The sequence below is a fragment of the Orcinus orca genome, chromosome 7 (genome assembly GCF_937001465.1).
Source record: "Orcinus orca chromosome 7, mOrcOrc1.1, whole genome shotgun sequence".
NCBI classification, from domain to species: domain Eukaryota; kingdom Metazoa; phylum Chordata; class Mammalia; order Artiodactyla; family Delphinidae; genus Orcinus; species Orcinus orca.
In genome coordinates this window covers 80,850,933-80,875,922 of record NC_064565.1, presented here as the reverse complement: position 1 = coordinate 80,875,922, position 24,990 = coordinate 80,850,933, and the positions used below count along the sequence as shown (strand labels likewise).

General features: G+C 36.5%; 1 long non-coding RNA gene across 1 annotated transcript in view; it reads left to right on the top strand.

The window, feature by feature from the left end:
* The first annotated feature begins 2,817 nt into the window (after positions 1-2,817).
* LOC125964973 (uncharacterized) overlaps positions 2,818-24,990 on the top strand; it is a 214,740-nt gene continuing 192,567 nt past the window's right edge. Inside the window, exon 1 of the long non-coding RNA XR_007478361.1 lies at positions 2,818-2,867. This is a non-coding gene — a long non-coding RNA (uncharacterized LOC125964973). The remainder of the gene's footprint in view (positions 2,868-24,990) is intronic.

Genomic DNA, 24,990 nt, shown 5'->3' with positions numbered 1-24,990 from the left:
CCGGACCACGGCTCGAACCCGTTTCTCCTACATTGGCAGGCGGATTCTTAACCACTGCGCCACTAGGGAAGCCCTATCATTCTTAATTGTTGACAGTAATATTTTTGTTACCTGATACCAAAGAAATCTTAGTCAAAAAATGCAAACTCAGGCACCAAATTCCCATACTTTTTAAGATGGTGCTTGAGATAGTCCAAAACATACTTATATTTTTATTACTTTCTGAGATTAACACAAAATGACAGTACAAAATGTGAAAGTTCTCATATGAAAAGCTTAGATCTAAGAAAACATTGATTTCAAGCACAGAACTAGGCTTTCTCTGGTTTCACTAGGAAGGTTCTGTATTTCCTAACTTTTTATCATTAGTCATGTAGCTCTCAGGATATTATTAGAAATGGAGATGACAAAACATGCCTCACTATGTCATTAAAAGATCAAAGTTGCTTAGCATAAAGGAAATACTTAAAATATGTTACTTATATACATGTATATATGATGTCTCTTAGTAATATTCAGTAAGCTTTTTCTAGGCATTGTACTATGTTCTTCAGATGTATTTTCTTATGTAATCCTTACAACGAATCTCGAAATTCTTAGATATAAAACTAGGTCCAGAGAAATTGGTATATAGTGCTATCAGTAAGTAAGCTAGTAAATTGTAGAGCTTTGATTCACACAGAAGTGTCTTACTCCAGAGGGCATGTTTGTAATTGCCACACTATACTGATGAGAAGTTTTAGTATTAAATATAGCTTTCAAGATTTCAGATTAAACATAGCAGATTGAACAAATATGTTTATTTTTGCTTCCTTTCCAAACCACATTAATATGACAGTAAAGTAATTTTAAAAAGAGATAAACCCATTAAGGCCCAGGTAAGGGGAGAGTTGAAGGCAGTGATACAAAGATGTCAACAACATTTTGGGAGACTGAAAGCAGATGAACCAGTTGCTAGTGACATGGCAGGAGGACAGAGCTGAAACCTAATTTCATACAGAGGAAGCAATGAGAAACAAAAAGATTTGTGTTTCTGAAGCACTAGAAAGGTTCAGGAAGTCTTTATACTGGAGTGCAAGGATCAGTTGAAAGTTTGTATAAGAAATAGTTAGGCCCTTAGGGTTCCTCCCTGGTCCTAGTATTCTAGGGATTTTATCTCCTTGACTCTGCCAGGGGGCTGATACTTTGGGGGTACTGATACTTTGGGGGTACTGAACCAGAAGTGTTCCATACAGGGACATGAGGAATCCCTGAAAGTGGAGGGGAGGCACTGTATATAGAGTAATGGTGATAAGTGGTGAAACCATAGTTCTTGCACTTGCTCAACTCTCAGAATGCCATCAGCCACCCTTACAAGTATGAAAAGTCAAATTTGGTTTTCAGGGTCATAAATATCTTTACAGAATAGGCGTTGTTTGAGAAGGGACCAATATGATTTAATGATCAAGAATTCCTTGACTTTAAGCTAGACATCATGATTATGTTACTTTTATAAAAAACATCTATTATAAAAATAGGATGATTTACAGAAATGAAGGAAATGTTGAAAAGCCGATCTTCAAAAGACAGAAGGAAGCTTCACATATCTGAAAGTCAGGAATCAGTGAGCCATGATCATATGAAGTTATCTTAGTGTGTCTGATATCCAACAGATTTCAATCCTGGTGTAATTCCAGGAGTAGAGCATCTTCCCAGCCTAGTTTGGAACACATATGGTCCCCCTAGCAAGAGGAAGGCAAGGCAGAGATCAACAGCCTATCAAGGTTCTGTCCTGGGGGCTTGAAGTAGTTCTCAAAGTGCAACTGGGATACCATGACTAGAAGAAGAAGGAATGTATGCCAGAGGAGCAAAGATAGTGGGTACCATTAGAAATGTCAGATTTATCCACTCCTCTGTTGATGGACACTTAGGTTACTTCCCTGTCTTGGCTATTATAAATAGTACTCCAATGAACATTGGGTACTAGAGATTGTCATACTGAGTGAAGTCAGACAAAGATAAATATATGATACCGCTTATATGTGGAATCTAGAAAAGGTACAAATGAACTTATTTACAAAACAGAAATAGAGTCATAGATGTAGAAAACAAACTTATGGTTACCGGGGGGGAAGGGGGGGAGGGATAAACTGGGAGATTGGGATTGACATATACACACTACTATATATAAAATAGATAACTAATGAGGACCCACTGTATAGCACAGGGTACTCTACTCAATACTCTGCAATGACCTGTAATGGGAAAAGAGTCTAAAAAAGAGTGGATATATGTATATTTATAATTGATTTACTTTGCAGCTGAAACTAACACAACATTGTAAATCAACTATACTCCAATAAAAATTCTTTTTAAAAGGCAGATTTTAATAGGCAAGCCAATGGAGGGTATATTACTTCCAAACATGGGGTTATTTGTGTGAAGGAGAATGAGAATAGAATATTTGGGAAATATGGAGTAGTCCATTATTTTGAAGTATAAAGTACAAGCATATAAGTAGTGGAAGATAAAGTGTAGGTTGGAGATACTTGTGAAGGATGTTGAATTCAGGGAAGAAAACACTGTCTTGGTTAGGATTGGAGGAGGTCATCCAGAGGATGTGACTGCCGGTTGACCCAGAACTGGGTGCGGGAAATTGGCAGCTTCCCATAGGTTTCTCTGTCCTTGGAATGAACGTTTCTACCGCTCTCCCCATACTAGGAGCTGTTTCAGGCACACAGCCTTGAGAGAGTAAGGTGTTCTTGAGACCATCTGTACCGAATCCATGACTGAACCCGGTGAAGACCTCTGTGTAAACGTTTAAGATTCTGTCAGCACATGCAGAGACCTACTCTTTTAGCCACCGGCTGCTGGAGACAGCCACGTAGGTAAGTCTCCTTGCTTATGAAACCCGCCACCTACCAGTCTGGAGTGGCCTGCCTCTTTCTTTGAGCTCTGCTTGCCTTCCGTGTTGCGGGACTAATTTTGAATTCCACCCAGGGGTACTCCCGAGGTTGCGAACTAAAAATGAGTGAGGCATTTTTGAGCAAGTCAGTGATATGTTCAGAAAGCAACAGTGTGATTTTTGCAGGGAGGAAATGGAAATGGGAACCACCTGGGAGAGTATTCCAGGATTCAGGAATCAGGTGAAAGATCTTAATTTAGGATGTTAACAACTGAAAGAAAAAAAAAAAGGAAGATACACACTTTTAAGAGAGAATCTATAGGATGGATTGATTGTAGGGTTGAAAGAAGAGGAGAAATTAAACCTGAAGCATATTTTAGAGATCAGCATGTAAATCTGAGCAGCGAAAGATTGGTTTAATGGCTTCTGAAGTACCTTTTATCCCTGTCATTTTCCAGGCTTATGTTTGCCATATCTATCAGTGGACATCTTAGGTTAGCTTTGGAGTTCTTACTGGGAAATAGCCCATTCTCAGTTTTCTGTCGCGTTCATGGCTACTGAAATATTTATCATCACAGCATTTAAGTATGGTTTTAAATGTGCTAGTGTTATATGAATGATTTTTCTTGTTTATTTGTTTGGTTAAGCTATTCTGATCAGTTAATTAAAAATCTATGTTTTATTGTTGGCTCAAATATCATAAGCAAAGACAACACTTAACATATAATTATACATATAATTATATACATTGTGTACCAATTCTAAATGCATGTAATAGTATTTTGTTAAAGTCACATTATTAAAACTCAAGGTTGATTGATTCATTTTGTATGATTATGGAGCAAAATTTGTCTTGAGCGAACATTTTTTGACATGCTTTTGAATTTTTGAAATGTATTTTCTAATATATATAAATGTGATATACACCTTCTGGTTGCAGAAGTGTATGACTGAGAACACTAAATATATTTTGTTTAATCTAATAAAAAGGGCATTTGCTCTTGAGGATATATTTGGACTCAGACTATCTATAACATTGTTACTAATTATTAATTCCAGAGGACAGATTTTAATGTCAGAATGAAGGTAGATTAAGCAGATATTCCCAAATGTCTCTTTGAGATTTCTGAGGGTCTAAAACCAAGGCACAGGGACTAATGTTTGTCATCTCTTTTTCGGGTACAGAAATGTCAGGGCTGGTAATATTAACTGTTTAATCAATTCACGTAACCTTGCTGGACTGCTTTTGTTATCTGTGAAACAGTAATAAAAGTGCCTATAATTCATGAAGAAGTCAAAACAAAAACACAAGAAATTTCTGAGTCATGAGATAGCATTCACTTATGGTCATAATTAGACTTACAATTTTTGAGGCAAAATCTTCAGTCATAACAGCATTCTGCCTTGAAACTAAAAGTCTGTGTTTAAAAAATATTTAGCAAATTATTGCTATTGGCATTTGTTTTCAGGCAAAGCAAAAACAAAAGAAGGAGAAGTCTCTTCATATTCAGCCAGCTGCTTGTGATTTGGGTTTTCAGAGTAGTCAGTTCATATTTCTTAGTTACAAATCAAGGGCAAGCTTTCCAAGAAAGTGCAAAACACTCAAGGAGCTGATACATCAGAGTTTAACCAAGTCTTTGATGCAGCATTTCTTTGAAGCTTTTTGGAAGTTATTTCATCTCTGTATGATTTTTTTCCCTCTAATTCTAAACTGAGGTAAATTTAGTTTATGTTGGTGCTCTACCTGCTCTCAGTCAGGTTGTGCTAAGCAGGGTGCAGTGAAAGTTATGGTTTAGGGAAAACCCTCCAGAACAGACTATCTGGGTTCAAATCACAGCTTGACACCTGCTAGCTGCTGCCTCTGGACAAGATACTTCACTTCTCTGTGCTTCAGTTTTCTCACTTACATGATGGTGATTATTTACCTCATGATTTGTTGTGAAAAGTAAATACAGAGATTTAGTACAGTGCTTAGAAAGTAGTAAGTAGTACATAAGAGTTTGCACATGGAAATTTAGACAACTGGAAATGCATATCACAAAATGAAGTTTGATCTGCTAATTTCCTGGAAGTTTTTTTTTTGTTTTTTTTTTTCTTTTTTTTTTTTTGAGGTACGCGGGCCTCTCACTGCTGTGGCCTCTCCCGTTGTGGAGCACGGGCTCTGGACGCGCAGGCTCAGCGGCCATGGCTCACGGGCCCGGCCGCTCCACGGCATGTGGGATCTTCCCGGACCGGGGCACGAACCCGTGTCCCCTGCATCGGCAGGCGGACTCTCAACCACTGTGCCACCAGGGAAGCCCCCTCCTGGAAGTTTTAACTGAACATAATAAATAATAATAACCAGGGCAATGGAAGGGCTCTAAATTCATTATCTAATTTTCATATCAGTCCTATGACATTAATATTGTATCTTTATTCCACAAATAAATAACTGAAAATTAGAGAGGCACTAAATACTTGTCCAAATTCATTAAGTTAAATGGTCAGTTTGGGCATCAAATTCATGTATTCTTGGAGACCTAGAACTTAAGTATTTTGCTATGCAACTTCCAAATCTAAGAAAAGTACCAGGAAAGGTGAGTCATCAGTAAGGTTGGGCAGTAAGGTGATAGGTAAAATGAGTTAGCAAATGACAGGAACAACATTTGCATGCTGTTTCTTTGAGTGTGAGGCCGCAGTCTTGGCCTTCCTGATTTTTCTTTAAGAGCTTCCAGAGTTAACAATACCTCGAATAGAAAGAAATGAAATACATTTGTGAGCACAACATTATTAGCAACACACTTAATTTTCTTCTTCAGATATGAAAAATCAAACTGTCAAGTAATCCTCCTACATCTGTTGGCTGCTGATAAGTAATGAACCAGTTCGTTTTTACTTCACTAAAAAAATATTTTTTTCCAAAGAATGAATTACATGTTATTTGAGAAATAGTTTTTATTATATTTTACCTGTCTTGATGTTATCATTTGAATCCCATCATTTGGCTGTACCTTCCAGATCATGAGAAGACTTTGAAACACTGAAAGGTACTTCTATACTAGAAAGAATTAATGAGCTGTCTTTATCACCTTCAGCAGGAAACTAAATTAGACTCACACTAATGATCATTTCTATTCTAGGAAAAGTCGAAATGCCTACCTAAGTATACTTGTTACTCAGAAATATGGCAGATTAAAACAATGAAATCCACACATTTGCGTGGCACAAAGAAGCAATTATGGAGAACCATTTCAAACTCCTTTCATCTCTTTAAATTTTATTCTAATTTTCCTATATAATTTGATTTTTATTTAGGTATCAAGAGTATTGGTTTCTTTACTTTTTTTTTTTTTCATCATAGGGAATACACCATAACATGCAATCTGTTGGGAGTGGGAGGAAGTGAAAAAGGTTGGTCAAGGTAGTAAATCTGGGCAAAGAACTGGAACTGGTGATTAGGAAGTTCTCCTGGTCATTTCATTCCATAAGTAGTTTTTGGGCACCAACCATATGCCAGGTACAATTATAGATACTAAGGACCCAAGAATAAAAATGTGGTACTGACCTTGTGGGTTTCATAATCTAGCAATGAAAACAGTTATGAATAATTGAGTATAAAGTAAGGTGGTAAGTGCTTTAATGGGGGGGCGTGTAGAGGAGGGGGTTAAATAGGTCCAATCCTATTCTCTTTCCTCCCCTTCCATAGATATTGAGCCCAAGAGCACTTCTTAAAAAGCTACAAGCTAATTTTCATCTAAAGTCGGTTTCCCAGGGAACTCAACTTACATTATTGGTATTTATTTATTTCTATATTCTAGATATTATGTATTGACTTGCAACTATAATTCAGAAACTTTTAACTGTTGCACCATAGAACCTGCTTACCCCATGTTTCTAATTTCTTTTTTTTAATTAATTTATTTTATTTTTGGCTGCATTGGGTCTTTGTTGCTGCGCATGGGCTTTCTATAGTTGTGGCGAGTTGGGGCTACTCTTCGTTGCTGTGCGCGGGCTTCTCATGCGGTGGCTTCTCTTGTTGCAGAGCATGGGCTGTAGGTGTGTGGGCTCAGTATTTGTGGCGCATGGGCTTAGTTGCTGCACAGCATGTGGGATCTTCCTGGACCAGGGCTCAAACGCTTGTCCCCTGCATTGGCAGGTGGATTCTTAACCACTGCGCCACCAGGGAAGCTCTCTAATTTCTTTTCCTCTCCCCAAATTGCTATATCAGAACTCTGAATTAATGAAGGTTAGAGTACATATTATTTTAACTAGGAAAATAGTGCTCACAGTTTAGTCAAGTGGTCTATTCTAATTAATGTTTTTCTTATACAACTTTGTGTAAGAGTTAATAATTGCCTAATCTTTTAATTTATTTTTCCAATTCTTCTCAGATAAACCGAGAGATTTGTAATCACTCAGTCCTGATTTTTACAAGGCCAACTGCATCACATGATTTATCTTTTACTCCCCAGAATACCCTACTTCTGGGACCAACTCTATGCTGTCTAGGTCTGTTGCATGTTTATCATTCTGAGGCTTCTCTTCATCATCATCTACACTTACAGGATCCCATGTCTCCTCTTTTAATTGTTTACATATTCATTTTGTTGGAGCATATCTTTCAGTAGATTTCCTAAGAATGAGCAAAGGGAACTAATTTTTTTGTCTAACCCTTTAGTATCTTCTCTTTATCCTTTTGGTCTGCATTTCACGATTCTAAGTGTTGCTCTAGGTTAAAAAATATTTATTATGCTAGACAGTCGATCTAGGAGATATTTTTCTTTTTTCTATTGTTTTCTTACATAATTTCCTGCTTTCTTATTAATGACAACTAAATTATCGGTAACTTGACTTAAAAGTCTTCTTAATTACATATGGGATTTTTGTATGGATCCTTTAACTTTCTAATTTTTTTTCCCAATATTTTTATCATTTTGTTTTATTTTTTGGAGACTTTCCTGGCCCTTCCAAAATTGCCATTAATTTTAAACTTAAAAAAATATATATATATTTATTTATTTGGTTGTACCAGGTCTTAGTTGTGGCAGGTGAGCTCCTTAGTTGTGGTTTGAGGGCTCCTTCGTTGGGACATGAGAACTGTTAGTTGCAGCATGCGTATGAGACCTAGTTCCCTTACCAGGGATCAAACCCTGACCCCCTGCATTGGGAGTATGGAGTCTTAACCGCTGCACCACCAGGGAAGTCCCTGCTATTAATTTTAAAATTTTAATTGCCATATTTTTATTTTCCAAATTCTTTATTGTTCCCAGTTTTTCCTTTTGTATAGCAAAGTGGTCTTATTTATTTATTTTTTTTTTGCGGTACGCGGGCCTCTCACTGTTGTGGCCTCTCCCGTTGCGGAGCACAGGCTCCGGATGCGCAGGCCCAGCGGCCATGGCTCACGGGCCCAGCCGCTCCGCGGCATGTGGGATCTTCCCAGACCGGGGCACGAACCCGCGTCGCCTGCATCGGCAGGCGGACTCTCAACCACTGCGCCACCAGGGAAGCCCTGGTCTTATTTTATAAACACAATTCTCTTATTTCCTCAAGAATATTAGGTGTATTTCCTCATTTAGTTTTATTCTGCTCCCTGCATTTTCTCTATTTCTTATTTCTGTTTATTTGCTTTTTGTCTCTGTTTACTCAATGGCTTTCCTCTTCTACCTAGTGATTTCTTTGTTGTTTATTTCAATTTAAAAGTGAGATATAAAAAACTGCCTGGAAGTTTTATGTGTATGGCAGAGCTTATCTGCTGGTAGGTTTCACTGTATGATTATGTGACAGAGCCAGCCTTTTTGTGTGGGAAGATTAAGTTCTTGGCATATTGTGGTTTGTGCTTTTTCCAAAGAAGAATCCTGTGCTCTCGAGCCTCAGAATAAATGAAGATGGTTATGTATGTGTGGCTGACAACATTCTGATACCATGATCTTGGGGTCCATTATTTATTTACTAATTTAGGGTTTTTTTTCTTTATATTTGTGAGAGAGATTGTCTTATAATTCTTTCTTTTACTGCTCTTTTCAAGTTTGGATGTTAAAGTTATTCTAGATACATCTAACAACTTGTAATATTTGTTTTTATTTTTGAAATATTTTATATTAAATTGGTATTTTTCCTTCAGTCATTAAAAAAAATTTCGGCACCCACTGAAATGATCTGGGCCTGAAGTGGTTTTGTGGAATAATTAATTTTATATTTGATTCCCTAAATAGATACAAAACTATTCAGATTTTTTTTTTCTTGGATCAGTTTTGGTAGGTTTTGTTTTTCCAAAATTTGTCCAGTTCATCTAGATTTCCTAATTTTTGGTACAGGTCCTTCAAATCTTTATTATGATCTTTTTACTGTTTCTTGGCTTTATAGTGATGTCTTCTTTCTCATCCCTGATATTCCTGCTTGTTTTTTTCTTTTCTTGGTTTTACTGGATAGTTTATTAGTGTTTTCAAAGAACCAAGTTTTGGATTTTTTTTTTCTTATTGTATTTGTTTCTTGGTTTATAATTTCTGTTTTTGTCTTCATTATTTCTCCCCTTCAACTTTCTTTGCATATACATTTTGAAATGGATGCATATTCTGTATATTTTCATACTAGAAAATCTGCTCAACTTTGGAAATTAAATTATATACTTCTAAATACCAAATTTATCAAAAAGAAATCAAAGGAAATTTAAAAATAGTTTAAACTGAAAGATGAAAAAATATGAGAGTTACTTCTACTTCTGATGGGGTTTTCAAAAGTCTCAAGATTCTGTCACTCTTAGCCTAAGAATTGAACAAGGCAGATAAACAATAAAGTCATTTTAAAAAATCTATTAGTTGAAAACACAAAGAAACCTAACTGAATAGAATTCCAGAAAACAGTAAGGACTACATAGGAGAGAAGAAATCCACACTGTTCTCATTCCCCTTCTCTTATTGTCAACCTTTCTGTGTTCTTATATGTAAGATGTTTCTTTTGTAAGTTGCATATATTTGAATTTCCATTAGCCATGTTACTATTCATTTTCTGTTCATCTCATGTGTTCTTTTTTATTCTTTTCTTTTTTGCCTTTTTTGGATTAATCTAATATTTTCTATGATTCCATTACCCTCCATTAGCTTGTAGGTTAGAGCTTTTTTACTATATATTTTCTTTCAATCTGCCACAACCTGGAAGTGGATGAGGAATTTAGAAGTCATTTAACAGTTTTAAAAGTGTTGGTCAGATACCTAACCTTGGAATGTCATTATCAATAAATCTTGGTTCCTCAGGTGAAATGTCAAATTTAATATCATTTGCAATGGGATTTGACAGATATGCTTTGCATTTAAAGGAAACACAATTGTTTCCTAAATTGTTATACTAAAGTTTTGTGTCAAATTACTTAAAAACACAATTGTTATACTAAAGTTTTGTGTCAAATTACTTAAACTAAAGTTTTGTGTCAAATTACTTAAAAACAAGGAGGGAAGTGATGTAGGAAATTCCCTGAAGCTTCATTATATTGAAAAGATCATATTTAGATACAAATGAATTTTTTATGTTGTGTGAACTGTGGGTTGTTGATGAAAAAGGGGGGAGGTGGCTAAATTCTACCTTCTCCAACTCATTCCTTAACACCGTCACTAGGTCTTCGTTTAAAGTTAAGAGCCATTTGCTTGTTGTGTTGATGATGGCGATATTTCTGTTTTTAAAAAAATGTTGGGTGTTTTTTGTGAGTTTCAAGGTAGGAAATAGAGTAAAAATATTTTACTTCATATTCCTTATTTGGAAGTTCATCCCACAAAAATATAAGGGTAACCACTAATCAACAGTGACTAACAGAGGCTCAGAGGGAAGGCTTGACATGACTGAGACTTTGTTTTAACTTCCTGACTGTTTCTATGTCCACTACAGCAGAATATTTCTTTTCAGAAATTTTATAGCTAAAGGGGTCAGCCTAGTTTATTTATGCTGTTGAGTAATTGGTTCCATTGATTTGGATCTGTGATGATGATGATAATTCAAAAATTGCTTATTGAGCACTTACCACGGGACAGGCATCGTTTCGGGCACGTGAGCTATAGTAGTGACTCTAACAGGCAAAAATCTCTGACTTCATGGAACTCAAATCCTAGTATGTGGGAGGTTTGGTAAAAATTAAAGAAAACTACTAACATTTATTGAACATATGCTACATGAAAGACGCTCTTTTAAGTGGTCTGCATATGCTAACTCGTGTAATCATCACATCAATTCCATGCAACCATATGTGTAATAAAGCGCAAGTATTGGGTTGGCCAAAAAGTTTGTTCAGGTTTTTCTGTATGATCTTATGGAAAATCCCGAAAGAACTTTTTAGCCAACCCAATACATAAGAGTCAAGTAATTTGGCCAAGGTTATTTGTTTAGTAAGTAGCAGATTCAGAGTTCAAACTTAGGGGGGTTTCAGAGCCACACCTAAACTCTGTAGTATGACCATGACAATATGTATTGATTTTGATGATAGTTTTGAAAGAAAGTCATGGCTGTAAGTTAAGTCCAGATAGAATATCATTCTAAGGTCATCCATGACTTAGAATTTTCTCCTTGATGGAATTAAGGAATTTATAATAATATTGAAGATTTTACTTTAACTTGTAGCATTGTAAGACTATTATTTTTAGTGTAATGGATTAAAGATATTTGAATGCTTTTATAGTCTTTCTTTAGAACTTAAAAAATCATGCTGTGGAGTATTTCTTAACTATAAACATATTTTGTTATATTTGTAATTACCACTTTTTATGTAGACTTTAATTTTTAGTACAGTTTCAGATTTATAGAAAAATTGGAACGATAGTATAGAAAGCTCCCATATACGTTTGTACACCTGTTTTCCCTGTTATTAATGTTGACATTAGTATGGTACATTTGTTATAATTAGTGAACCAATATTGATATGTTCTTATTAACTGAAGTCCATAGATTATAGACAAATTTTACTAGTTTTTAACCTAATGTATTTTTTTCTGTTCGAAGATCCCATCCGGTTTACTATATTACATTCAGTCATTATATCTTTTTTAGGCCTCTCTTGGCTGTGACAGGTTTTCAGACTTTCCTGTTTTTGATGTCCTTGACAGTTTTGAGGAATATTAGTCAGGACTGTAGGATTCCCCTTGATTAGAATTTATATGATTTTTTCTCTCATGATTATGGGTTACGGTTTGTGGGAGGAAGATCACAAAGTAAAGTACCATTTTCATCACAATATGTCAAGGGTACCTACTATCATCATGACCTTGCACTGTTGCTGTCAACCTTGATTACCTGGCTGAAGTAGTGTTTGCTGTTTTTCTCCACTGTAAAGTTCCTCTTCCCTTCACTTGTTATACCCTTTCCATACAATACTCTTTGGATGAACGTCAGTCTGTACTTAAGGAGTGGTAAGTTATGCTTCCCCTCCTTCAGAATGGAGTTTCTATATTAAAGTTATTTGAAATTCTTTTGCACAGGAGGCTTATCCTTTCTCCCCGTTTATTTATTTATTCAATAATTTATTTATATCAATATAGACTCAAGGATATTTGTTTTATCATTTGGGCCATATAATTCAATACTAGTTTATTTATTTCTTCCAGCTTTGTTCATTGGGAGCTCTTTCATTGGCTCTTGTGTTTCTTTGATATATTCTCATCAATGTGCGTATTTTTTTGTTTTTGTCTGTGTTTTGTTTTGAGCACTTTCTTACTTTCTGGCACTACAATTAGCTCCACACTCATCTTGTATATTTCCTATGCCAGTCCTAGAATCAGCTGTTTCTCCAAGAAACCCTGGTTCCTTTTGTTGGAGAATGGTTGAAGAAACCAAGATTCAAGCACTAAGTGTGCTTGTTTCTACTGGGGTGTTATTTCTTTTAGGCTCTCTCAGTTGACAGAGCTAGGAAATAAATGTGTATGTACCATCATACACAGACACACACACACACACACATACATATATATATATATAACCATCTTATCTATATTAAGTTAAACATAAGTTCATACTGATGTTTCCGATTCTAATACCATTTAAGGGAGCAAAATTTGCCACACCAAATGTGTCTCTTGGGCATGAGGGTTAATTTAGGCTGGTTATTTTTAAGAAACAGAAGATTCAGAAAGTTATTGTTGTTACAGCCCCTTTAACTACCTGAAAGAATTTAAATAAAGGGCCTGTGTCTGAGATAGAGTTATTACTAGAGACATCTGCAAAGAATACAGGCAAGGCCTAGAGATCAGTCCACTCTACATGGCCCAGCAAACATTTGTTTACCAAACATTTGCTTTTCCATCTCCATGTGAATTGCCTTCTTCCACTTTGAGGTCCCAAACCACTACCCCCAACATCCTCCTTTGTCTTTAGATGAAGATGGTATTTAAGGTGAGAGTTTTGGTCATTTTGGCAAGTTACTGAGTTTTCCAGGTCTCTTCCACATATACATGTTATTAAACTTTTGTTTGATTTTTTTCCCTGTTAATCTATCTCATGTCAATGTAATTCTTAGACCAGCCAGAAGAACTTAGAAGGGCAGAGGAAAATTTCTTCCTCTCTGACAACCACGTGGATCATTCTAGCCTCCTCCCCTTGTTTATCCCTTAGTTCCCACTCTAATAGTGGATTTCACCATTCACCATCCATACATGTAGTATTCAATTCCAGTATACGTGTATAGTAGTATTGAGATTATTAACTTGTACTCTTATGGGAAGGAACTTCATTAACTAAAGTTCAGTGCTTATATATAGTTCCTTTTGATTTTCTCTTAACAGACTTCACTCATTTCCTAAGTTACTTAGGTCAGCGACTTTTCCCCCCACTTCCTTCAGTGAGATCATTTCATACATTTGTAAAAGATTTAGATTCTCTTGTCACAGTCTCAGTTATTTTTATGATAAGGCAAAATCTATTGAAAAATAGCGATTAGTGTTTAGTGATAAAGAGTTGAATTTTAAGTAGCTCTGTACTACTTACTGAACATTAAATGAGAGTTTCCTTGTCCATTTCCTGTTTTTATTCTAAATTTTTTTTATAGATGCTCATTCAATGTAGCTGTTGTTATCTATTGCTAAGCTTGTTTTAGTACTAATGTACTAAAGCAAGCAAAGTCTAAATAATAAAGTATGAGTTAATTTATATAACAACTTTATCTTCCAGTTTATCCTTTATTTTATGTAGTATGAGAAGTCAGGCAGCCCTGAAGTCTAGGCTATTGGGAGAAAGTTGGTAGATGGTAGAAGTAAATCCTAAAAGATTGACCCAGTGAAATCAACCTTTAGTTCTCCAAGCTTTACAGCAATCACACAGAATATACTGGGTTGTTACTTGCTGAGTCAGGACTCCAGGATAGTTGAGAGGACAGTCTTAGTAGTATCTGGATGCTTTTGTGGGGTCTTGAGAACAGGGAAGTTTGCCTTTCCACCTGGGAGTGCTGCTGAGTGTCTGGTTCTGTTGGCTTTCTGTGTAATGTCGAGTTATCTTTTATTTGCATTAAAGTAACTCATTTCTTTTCACTTTGATAGTATTTCTGAATTAATCACATCACTGTCAGGTTATAACGACAACCACATATTTTATTATGTGGTTTCAATCGTAACACTTCATTTTTTTAAAACATTTCTCCCTCATTCTCAGAGTTAGTCTTTATACTTCTCACAGTTCAGTCATAGCTTATTTTCATCTGTAACCTCACTCCTCTTTCTATGCATGTAGCCATGGAAACCATCACAGAATGCCTGCATTTTACAAATCGTGGTATAAATTACAGGCCATTACAATTGTTATGTTACTGTTCTGGTAAGAGTGCTGCATTTTCACCTATGAAAAGGGTTATGACTGCTATTAATTCTAAGAGGATTTGCAATGATTTGGTGTGGGAGGAGGTCAGGAACGCTGTGGTCTTCTCCTCAATCAGTGTCACAATGAGATAAGTTACTACTGGATAGTTTTAATAGCTGCTTTTAAGTTTACTGTGAATGACTATGTCCCTAATTAAGGTCCTTGATTTTGTTTTAATTTTCCATTAAGTATTAAACCTCACAAAACTCCCTTTAGAAATGCAGTTCCACATATTCGTGAAACATTTACATTGTGCTGGGCACTGTGCCAGGTGTTACAAAGAGTAATGGAGAGTATGAAACAAATATGCAAATCAGCATAACACAGAGCAGCGTACAGGGGTATTAATCAGTCAGGGACCAATGAGGAAAATAGAAAACACTCAATGTATTTAAGACAGAGGGAATTTAATGCAGGGAATTGGTTATCTAGTTGATCGAAGAGAGTAAGAAGCCAACCAGGGAACAGTGAAGCATCCGGGAGATCTGCAAGAACAAAAGATGCTACCAGATGCTCTGGGCTGCAGGGGCAAAAGTAAGAGCCGGTGTTGCTGGAGCCCAGAGACTCAGGTCGTTGGGTCACTGAGTACAAGATGGAATTGTGGAGAGCTTGTCTGGCAGGTGCTAAAACCAAGGAAAGACACAGCAGCTGTCAGAGACACCTGTAGCATCAAAGGAGAGGGCAAGCATCTTACTTCTCTCTTCTTCCTGAACCCCAGTCTCTCACAAGTGCTTTCAGCTGGCCAAACCCAGGAGCTTGGTAAACGCAGACTGCCAGGATCAACCCCCATTAGGACACTGAGAGAGCAAGAGAAGGGCAAGGAATGGATCTGAAGAAACAGAGCCCGGCCTGATAGTGAGTGCTACTGAAAGTTCAACATGGACATAGCTGAGATGCAAAGTTCCTCCCACATGCTAAAATTGGCTTTATTCTGTATTTGAACTACATCATCAAATATACTGACGGAACAATTTCTACTTCATTCGAAAGACAAATTTTGGTAATATTGGGCTGCCCAAAAGGTTCGTCCGGGTTTCAACCTGAATGAACCTTTTGGCCAAACCAGTAGATACCAACTGTTGTAAAGTGTTGGCTTGTGAATTTGGTCTCTGTTCCTTTCTGCAGACATCCTCCTCACCTTTAGTTCTAGTCCCTTGCTTAAAACAAAACAAATAAGAAAAGCAATGCTTTAAGCACTTCCCACACCCCAGCGGTTTCGTTAAGCTGGCAAAGGGTTATTTGTAATATCAGGGCTATTTCTGTTCAAAACAAAAGGAAAATTATTAAAAAAGCACACAGAAACCAAAAAACACAGAGTTGATCATGGGTAATTCATACCTTTCCATGCTTAGGCCAGCTATTTTGCATTATATAGAACTATTTTATTTTTGTATTAAAACATGCTAAATTATATAATGTAAAGTTGTATTAATACATATACAGATAGCTAAGTATATAAGGACAGAAGCAAACAATTTGTTAAAATATTTTTAGAAAAGATAGTCACACCCATTGCATACTCAAATATGAACACTCTACTTTTTGATGTTAGAACAACAAGATTTAATAGTTTTGGGAGGCCAGAGTCACCAAATTTCCTAAAATTTATGATGTTATTGTACAATAAAAATGTTAAGTGAATTTGGGTTGCAGCAAACCTTAAGATCTGTTTGATACTTAATATTTTTCTACTTTTTGCTCTTCCTTTCATTCATTCTTTTCCGTTTGTTCTAAATATGAATACATCCCACAGTTTGTATTTAGTTATTTACTTTGTACTTCCTGTTCATGCTGTTCTTTAGAGATTTCATCCTCTACTGTGGATTCCATTATCACATTTGCACAGATATTTTTCCAAACATACATTTTTAGATCTGAATTCATTCCTTTGTTTCTCCAGTTCAGTGCTGCCGTCTCACTGTTCGCATGTCGTGCTGTCATTTCAAACAAAACACTTCAGTATCAATAAGGGTCCAGACAGGAAATAGATGGCTTATTCAAAGGGTTAATTGAAGAGATTTAATGTGTAAACTATTTACAGAGATGTGGGCAGGAATAAGAGAATCAACAAAGGATGGTCTTTGATCCAGGGACTAACAATATTAAGAAACTCAGAATGTCTAGGTAAGAGAGTGGTTACCAGAACCCAGAGAGAACAGAAGCTATGAAAGAAGGCCTTCCTGAGAAATGCTCTGGCCATGGGTAGAGGAATGCAGCTCCTGCTAAAACTGCAGTCCAACTTGGAAGAAGCAGGGAGAAAAAATACCTGACCTCTATTTCCTCCCACCCTCCTATTTCCTGGAGTTCTCATTGGCCAAGCCTAACAGGAATCCAGAGGATGAGGGAACATAAATGATGCACACCGTGCAGATCAGTCTCCACCTGAGTAGACCAGAGAAGAGCAGAGAGTAGGTCTGGAGGCACGAACGGAGACTATCAGCCTGAAATCTAAAACTTAACTCATTCTCTTCCCCAAATCAGTTGCTTTTCTAAATTTCCTTAATTTTACTCATGTTCTGCTGGTTTACAACTGAAGGGAGTCAAATCACACTTTTCAGAGATAATCTTGGATGGCAGCTTCCAAGAATACCTTCTGGTTTCCTCTGTCTAGGTCTCCAGTAATGAGGATGAAGTCTTAGGCATCACCAACATTAGGGGGACACTTTAGATAGATGAATGAAGCCTAGAGATAGAATATATTAGAACATTAAATGCTATAGAGAATCAAATCAAACAAAACCTGAAGAGTGTTTCTTGCTCATCTGTTTCCTGTTCATAGAGATATAGAGAATCTGGTGAGCTGATGTCACAGAGGATTCAAGGAATTGAGCTGGTAGAGGTTGTGGGTTAACAAGACTGAATAGACGAAGGCAGTGAAAGGACGCACATGAATGAAGCCAGCAGCCATGAGTATAGAAGTGGTACAAAGCGTTAGATAAGAGGGGACATTGTGAATCTTTTCATAGGAAACAAGGCAGAAACAGAAAATAGGGAACAGAGAATGTAAGCAGGTTGAAGTGAAATGATCTGAACAAAAGCAGACTCTCAACTTAGAATTTATTCAACTCTGTCTCTTTTACCTAAAAGCTCATCTAAATCTTTTCTTATATTCTTTTCCCCTCTATTCTCCATTTAGTTCTTCCTTCATAGGCACCTCTGATCTCATTTCTTACCTCTTTTTCTGATACTTTGATCTACAAATTGATGCTTTTTTTCTCCTTTATTGTCAGCATTTCCCTTCCTATTAGCTTCTTCTTTTTAGCCTGTAACTGTGTTCAAATATCATCCATTTTAAAAAAGATTTTGCAGACCGCATCTCTTTCTTTAGCTATCATTTTATCTTTCATTTCCTCTACTGCCAGTCTTCTTGAAAAGATATGTTCACTGTCTCCTGTTTGTCACCTCAGATTCATCCCTTCATCTACCCTGATTTGGCAACAATTACTCCACTGAATATGTTCTGTCGAAAGTCATGATTGAACTGTGGTCTGTGACTTTAACCAGCACATCATTCTCATGGCACTCCACCCAAGGCCTTGAATAAATGTATCTTACTCTCCTCTTCCTAGTAGCCTATCTTCTTTCATTACAGAATATTTTTAATATCAAGAATACATAAGAATTTGGGCATTTCTGTAATAGTGCTTAGGTATCTAAATGTTGGACTGGTGAATGGAGAGATGACAGTTTGTAGAGAAGGCATGAAAAAGAGTGAGGCTGTGGGGAGTTGAAGGTACTGATGGAAAGATAGTTAACCTTATCAGCCATGGGGTTCAGGCTGGCTAGGGAAGAAGGTGAGAACAGGAGAGCACTGAAAAAGCTGAAGAAAACAGGTTGTGTGAGAGGGATGGAGAGTGAGGAACTGGTCTGGATGTGGTTAAAGAGTACATGAAAGTGATATATTGGCATAGAGAAGTGTGGTAACAGAGAGGGATATTATAGGTTTACATATTTACCAGGAAGCAATTCTGGGTGATAGTAAACTCTAAGACCATCAGGTGATTTGGTGGAGATTGAGGTGAAGAGTTTTAACTTGAAATGTTAAAAAATTGTGAGATTATGTGTTTGGGTGTTGAATGGGTAGAACATGAAGACTTTGGCAATTCCATGCAAGTATTAGTCTTTGGTGATGAGAGAAACAAGGATGAGAAAAATTGAGCAACTACAATCCAGACGCCTGTCAAAAAACACTGATGGAGGGGAATAATTTGACAAAAGTTGAGGGATTCATGATGAACCTTCTCTCTTGCCACAAATTCACAATAATCTCTCCATTCTTAATTCCTTTTTCACTTGCATTTATTGCTGCACATTTCTTTTATGTAGATGTCTTATATAGCCTAGCTAAAATCTGTACACAGGTACTCTCTTATTTGTAATTTCTTTCATGTGTGCTTATTATTTAATCTTAAAATAGAGTGTAATCTTTTATTTCAGTGGGGAATTTGTATATTGTGATTTTTTTTTTTTTTTTTTTTGCGGTACGTGGGCCTCTCACTGTTGTGGCCTCTCCCGTTGTGGAGCACAGGCTCCAGACGCGCAGGCTCAGCGGCCATGGCTCACGGGCCTAGCTGCTCTGCGGCATGTGGGATCTTCCCGGACCGGGGCACGAACCCGTGTCCCCTGCATCGGCAGGTGGACTCTCAACCACTGCGCCACCAGGGAAGCCCTATTTTGATTTTTTTAACTCTAAGTATGTGCCTAGGTCAGTGTCTTGATCACTGTGTTTTTCTTTAAATACTTGTTGATGAGTTCATTAAAGACCATATTCTTAAATATTAATCCATCACAAAAGCTTAAAATGGTCTTATCTTTGAGTAGTATATTCTTGGTTATTTAGAAAATATATTTATGACAAAATATTTACTTAGGAGCACTGACATCTTAGTTTAACAAATTTAAATCATTTTTATCAGTGATACTAATTAAACAGAATTTTTCTCAGGTAATTTATTAATTGGAGTATATTGGTGAATTAAAATAATTGACAAAAATGTCTTAAATTTTACATTCATAACTTCTGTTTGAATTTTTATTAAAATTTTGGTAAGAATTTTTTTGGCTATCATAGTCATGGGTCTTTGAGAAGGAAACAGCTGCAGTTGTTGGGGGATGGAGGGAAAGTTTAAGAGTATATTCTGTTTCCTCCCTGAAACAAAAGGGAGAGAAATCTGTTAACTCAGCAGGGGAAGGTTGTTTCCCAACTTGAAAAAGCCTTTGATTTTCTTTTTTCTCTTTTTTTTTTTTATTTGGGAAACAGCTGTAAGGCTGTATACTAGCAGAGATTGTGGAACCAGAGAAAGTCAAGTTTTTAAAGATAGACTGGAAACTGAACCAGGTTGGAGTCAGGCACAAGGATGCTTCCAGTAGAGTAAGCTGTGTACGCACATGGGAAATTCTGACCCCTTATTGGGCTGGCCTAAGATTCTTTATCCCGGGAAGCTCTGTGAAGGAGAGATCATAGTATTATAATATATTGCATTTGATCCTGAACCCAGAAATCACTCACACTTAAAAAGACATTTAAAAATATCTACATGCAGTATTCTCTTTTGTCCAGCATTTAAAGATATTGAAGTGTAAATGAGCCCACTTCTGCACTAACTGCATTTCCATTTGATTTTTTTTAAGTGCTTTGTTTTGAGTATGTGAAAAATAAAGACTGATTTTTAAATCCTTAGGGAGAAAATTGCTTCAAAAAGCCCATTCCATTCTTTATGACTATTATTACAGACCAAAACATTAAAATGCCAGAGAGCTGGTGGAGCAATAAAGTAAAGGTCAGTCGGCATGATACTAACTTAGTCAAAGAAAGTACTTTCCAGGTAAAAGCATTTCTGCTTTTTCTAAAAAATGAAAATGGTAAAGAAAACAATTCATTCACATAAGGTTCATTTGATTTTCTCTGAGAAATATATTTTATTTTTGCTGCCTGGACTAGGAAGCCTGGAAAAAAATCACTGTGAGCTGCTATTTGCATTTCACAAGTTGACTGATTGACTGACTAGTAGCCACATCTTACTCTATAGGGGGGAGAATGAGGGGAAAAAAGGAAAATGTAAGTGTGCCCCTGTGTGTGTGTGTGTGTGTGTGTGTGTGTGTGTGTGCACGTGCACATGCTCATACCTGCTCCTGCATTAGAAGATTCAAAGGATAGCTTTGGAAAATAAGGAATGCGCTCTATTAGTAAGAGATTATGAGATGGTGTCTGGATTTTTTTTGATCCTTTTGCATTATTTAATAGTTAAAAAAAAACAACTTTTTTTTTTTTTTTTTCTTTTTCTGAAGCACAGTACTGCAGTTGTTACGTGCAAAACATGGTGTTAGGAATTCAGACCGGAGGTTTAAAAAAATCTCTCTGACTATATTAAGATGACTAAATACTGCATTTTAAATGAAAATATTGAGCATAACTTTTCACTTATTCATGCTACAAATATTCATTAAGCAACTGCTGTGTGCTTGGTGGTATGCTCTGTGCTGAGGACAGAGATGAGGAAGCAAATTCTCTGTCTTCAAACTGCATGCAAGTTGTGTTTTCTGTAACTGTTTATAGAGATTTTGGCAAGGTACTTGGCAGAGCAGGGTCAAAGATCAGGAAAAGCTCAAGTCCCTAGGATGGTGATGGTGGCTAGGGCCAGGAAGATGGTGATGGTAAGGTAGGGCCAGGAAGACAAGCAGAGATGGAACATGGAGGAGTCTTGTACATATGGTAAGAGATTTGGAAGTCAAAGCATGGAGTCATGCAATCTTCAGTTTTTTCCCCTTTCAAAACCTCTTTGTCTTTGCCTCTCTCAAAGCAATGCATTTACTTGTAACTCTAAACCATATTTCATTTTCTAAAAGAAAAGCGAAATATGAAAAAAATTCCAATTAAGATGTTTACAATTCAGTCTGACACCATCAAAATAATACATTAAGTTCATAGACTTCAGGAAAACATTGTAAATTGGCTATTTCTTTTGGTGTCTGAGGATTGTCCACAGTTCAGTTATTGGTTCAGTGAAATGATTTTGCCTTGAAATCCATAAATATAAGAAGCAGACATAGTTGAGCTATGCTTTATCGAAACATATAACTGCTACCATGTTTCCATTAGTCACTTTCTGAAGCATGCATGTATGTGTTGATTTAAATATAATGTTTTATTTGCATATTTTAACACTTATTTCTGTACTATTTCAGTTTAATAAGAACTTTATAAACCGATGTGTTACTTGTCTGAGTTTTTGAGCTTCTAGCAGGCAATATAGGATTTAGCAGACATACAGCTTCTTTGTTACTTGTCATTGCCCAATAATGGCTTGATTATGGGTTTTAAGGACTGCTTCTTTGATTGGTACATGTTCCTTTCAGCAGTGTTAATGTGCTGGTGTATGTGGGTGCATGTGTGTATGTGTATGCATTTGTATCTTTTTTTTTTGACTTTTCCTTGAAGGGCCATTTGTAAGCAGTACTTTGGCAGAAAGCTATATTAAGAAGGTAATTAACAAACCAAGTGATATTTCATGATATTCCTATAACTAACCAAGGAGTCTCAGCCTGACTCTCAGAGATGTCTAGGTAAGTGAACTTTGCTTTCCAGTCTCATTGCTGAATGCAGAAAGATCCTTGGACCAAGCTTTGTTAGAAAAGAAAATCTAATGGAGGGCTGTGCTTATTTCTGAGTGTTGTGCTTTCTCTTTTCTCCACTATCGTGCAGTATATGACAACCTCAAGATTAGTGAAGATCACCTGGCCTAGATGAGGGGACTCCTTGACACACACACATCCTCAGATATCACACATGCATTTGGTCTTATTATATGTACATACAACCTAGAAGAACAGTTAAGTTTTCAGAAGGCTCATTTTTAGGGTGATCATGTAATACACTATCCAAACAGGACACTTTTGAGAGACAAGGGAGTCAGTAGTACACTTATGCAGGGATAACATGTGTAAACCAGGACTGTCTTGTGTGAACTGCAATATCCAGTTATTCTAGACTCAGATACAGCACTCATTTACTCACTCACATGTACCCTTCTCAGCTGTATGTTCAATTGTGAACATTTTGGGGCACAAATGCTTGCATCTGTGCCTTTCCTGAAAAATGTTGCTGATTTCTCATTTTTCTATCCTTACTATGGTGACTTATTTCTGTATTCTTTAGATGAGTAAACCGTGTCTGTATCTGCTTTTTTTTTCTGTTGATGTAAGCTTGCCATTGATATTTCTGAAAATGGGAATTATGCAGATATAATATGCAGGTATTGCATATCAATACAAAGAATTATGACCTTGGGCAAATTGCTAACCTCTCCCAGACTTAATTTATTTGTGAAATTGAATGATAATAGTATTGATCTTAGATCCATTATAATATTTACTAGTATGTAAGTATATTAACTATACTTAGAGTTCTTGTGATAATTAATGGAGTTGATGTATTTGAAGAACTTTGAACAGTATCGATCATGGACAATGCTTGAAATAATAATAGTAACAATTATTCTTATTCAGTGCCTCATTGCCTAACACACAGTCCTAGACTCTGTGTTCTTTCACCAGGTCTACTTAGAAGACCTTGTCTGTAAATGATGCTTATTTGTTCACATCCTCAGATCTTCTCAGTTATGATAACACTCGACTGAATATACCATTTTCTCCCACACTAGATTTGTTATCATTGGGATGTGTCACTTATTTACTTCCTCATGGCTCAACTTCACAAATGTTACAATCTTAGGGAAGCCAGCAAGAAAACACCCAGATTCATTAGAGTGACCTGCTGTCATTTCTGTAGCTGACGGTCATATCACCTTTCTTCTCATCTCTTTCTGAGGGACACAAAAGAGAAAGAAAACAGTGTCATCATGCTTGCTCGAGTGCCAACAGCAACACCTGGTGCACTGTAGGTACTCAACATATGTTTGTTGAATTAAACTGCATTTTTAAACTTTGTTAAATCTGTCTTAGGAATACACCTAACAGATTCCACAATATTTTCCGTTGACTAGAGGTAATTACATGGTTTGTATAATGACGATTTTGATGTTGTTGACAGATAGTTTCCCATGACCTGTGGCAGTGTATTGTTAGTGAAATTAATGCCAAATATCGTTGTGTACTGGCTTCACTTTTCTTTTGTCAGCAATCAAATGAGCTTAAGCCAAAAATTTCAGTGGAATTATTAACCATAGTATTTATGCTCCTAGAGTGTGTACACAGTAACCTTTGATGCTAAATGCAATTGGGATAAAATTACTTTAATTTTTTTGGAATGTTTGGTTTTTATGTGAAGTGAGAAATTTACAAGTTCCATCAGTGAAAAAAGTCAAATGACCAATTTACTATATGTTAGCCACCAAACTAAACACTCCTGGAATAAGAAAGATAACACATGGGCCCAACTATTGGCATAATAAGTTTTAAGATGTCCATTAAACATGCAAGTGGGGATGGAAGATGTCAAATGGGTAGTTAGTTCAACAAGCCCAGAGGTCACTTGAGAGTTCCAGGCTCAGGACATAAGTTTAGAAGTGTTGGCTTATGGTGACATTTAAAGCCTTCAGACCTGATGAACTCACCAATGGAGAGAGTTTAGATTACAAATGAAAACCATCCAGGCCTGAGCTCTGGGATGCTGCAGTGTTAGGGTGCAACATTCTTTCATGGTCCAAGGGGAGAGGCTTCCTGCCAGTGTCATTCATTGAGGTCAAGGCCAATTGAATTAAATTTGAAAGCATAATGTTATATTATCTATAATTTACTTTGACATGTTAGCAAAAGCACGGTAAAATATGCATCTGTTATTTAGCTTTGATCCTCACTAAAGGGTGGTTAGTTACTTTTGAACTGCAGTGATCAGGAATTTGAAAGACTCGTGAAAATCTTGTACTACAAAAGTAATTCAGCTATCTGAATTTTCCATCAACCCCACAGGGTGTGCCATGTAGTTAATGGAGAATAGAATTTTACCATTACTGACGTTTTGTTAGTGAAATGAGTACTGTTCAAGACATGTGGATTCACTAGAAATACACAAACAATCCCACTCTATGAATCAGGTAAAATAGTCTAATGAGTCCAATAGCCTATATCCTTCAGAAACGTACCCTAGGCTTAAGATTTCCATCTGATCTGTGTTCAGAGACTTTTGGAGGATTCCGTTATCTGACACTTGGCTAATAGTTTAGCTTAATCTTGCTGCTAGAATTATTACTGCAACTGCCTTGACCGGATTTTCATGTAGGTACTTTTTAGAGTACTTGAAAGGACAGAGAATTGAGACTGCATCGAGTTACTGAGTTTAGCGTTTTGTG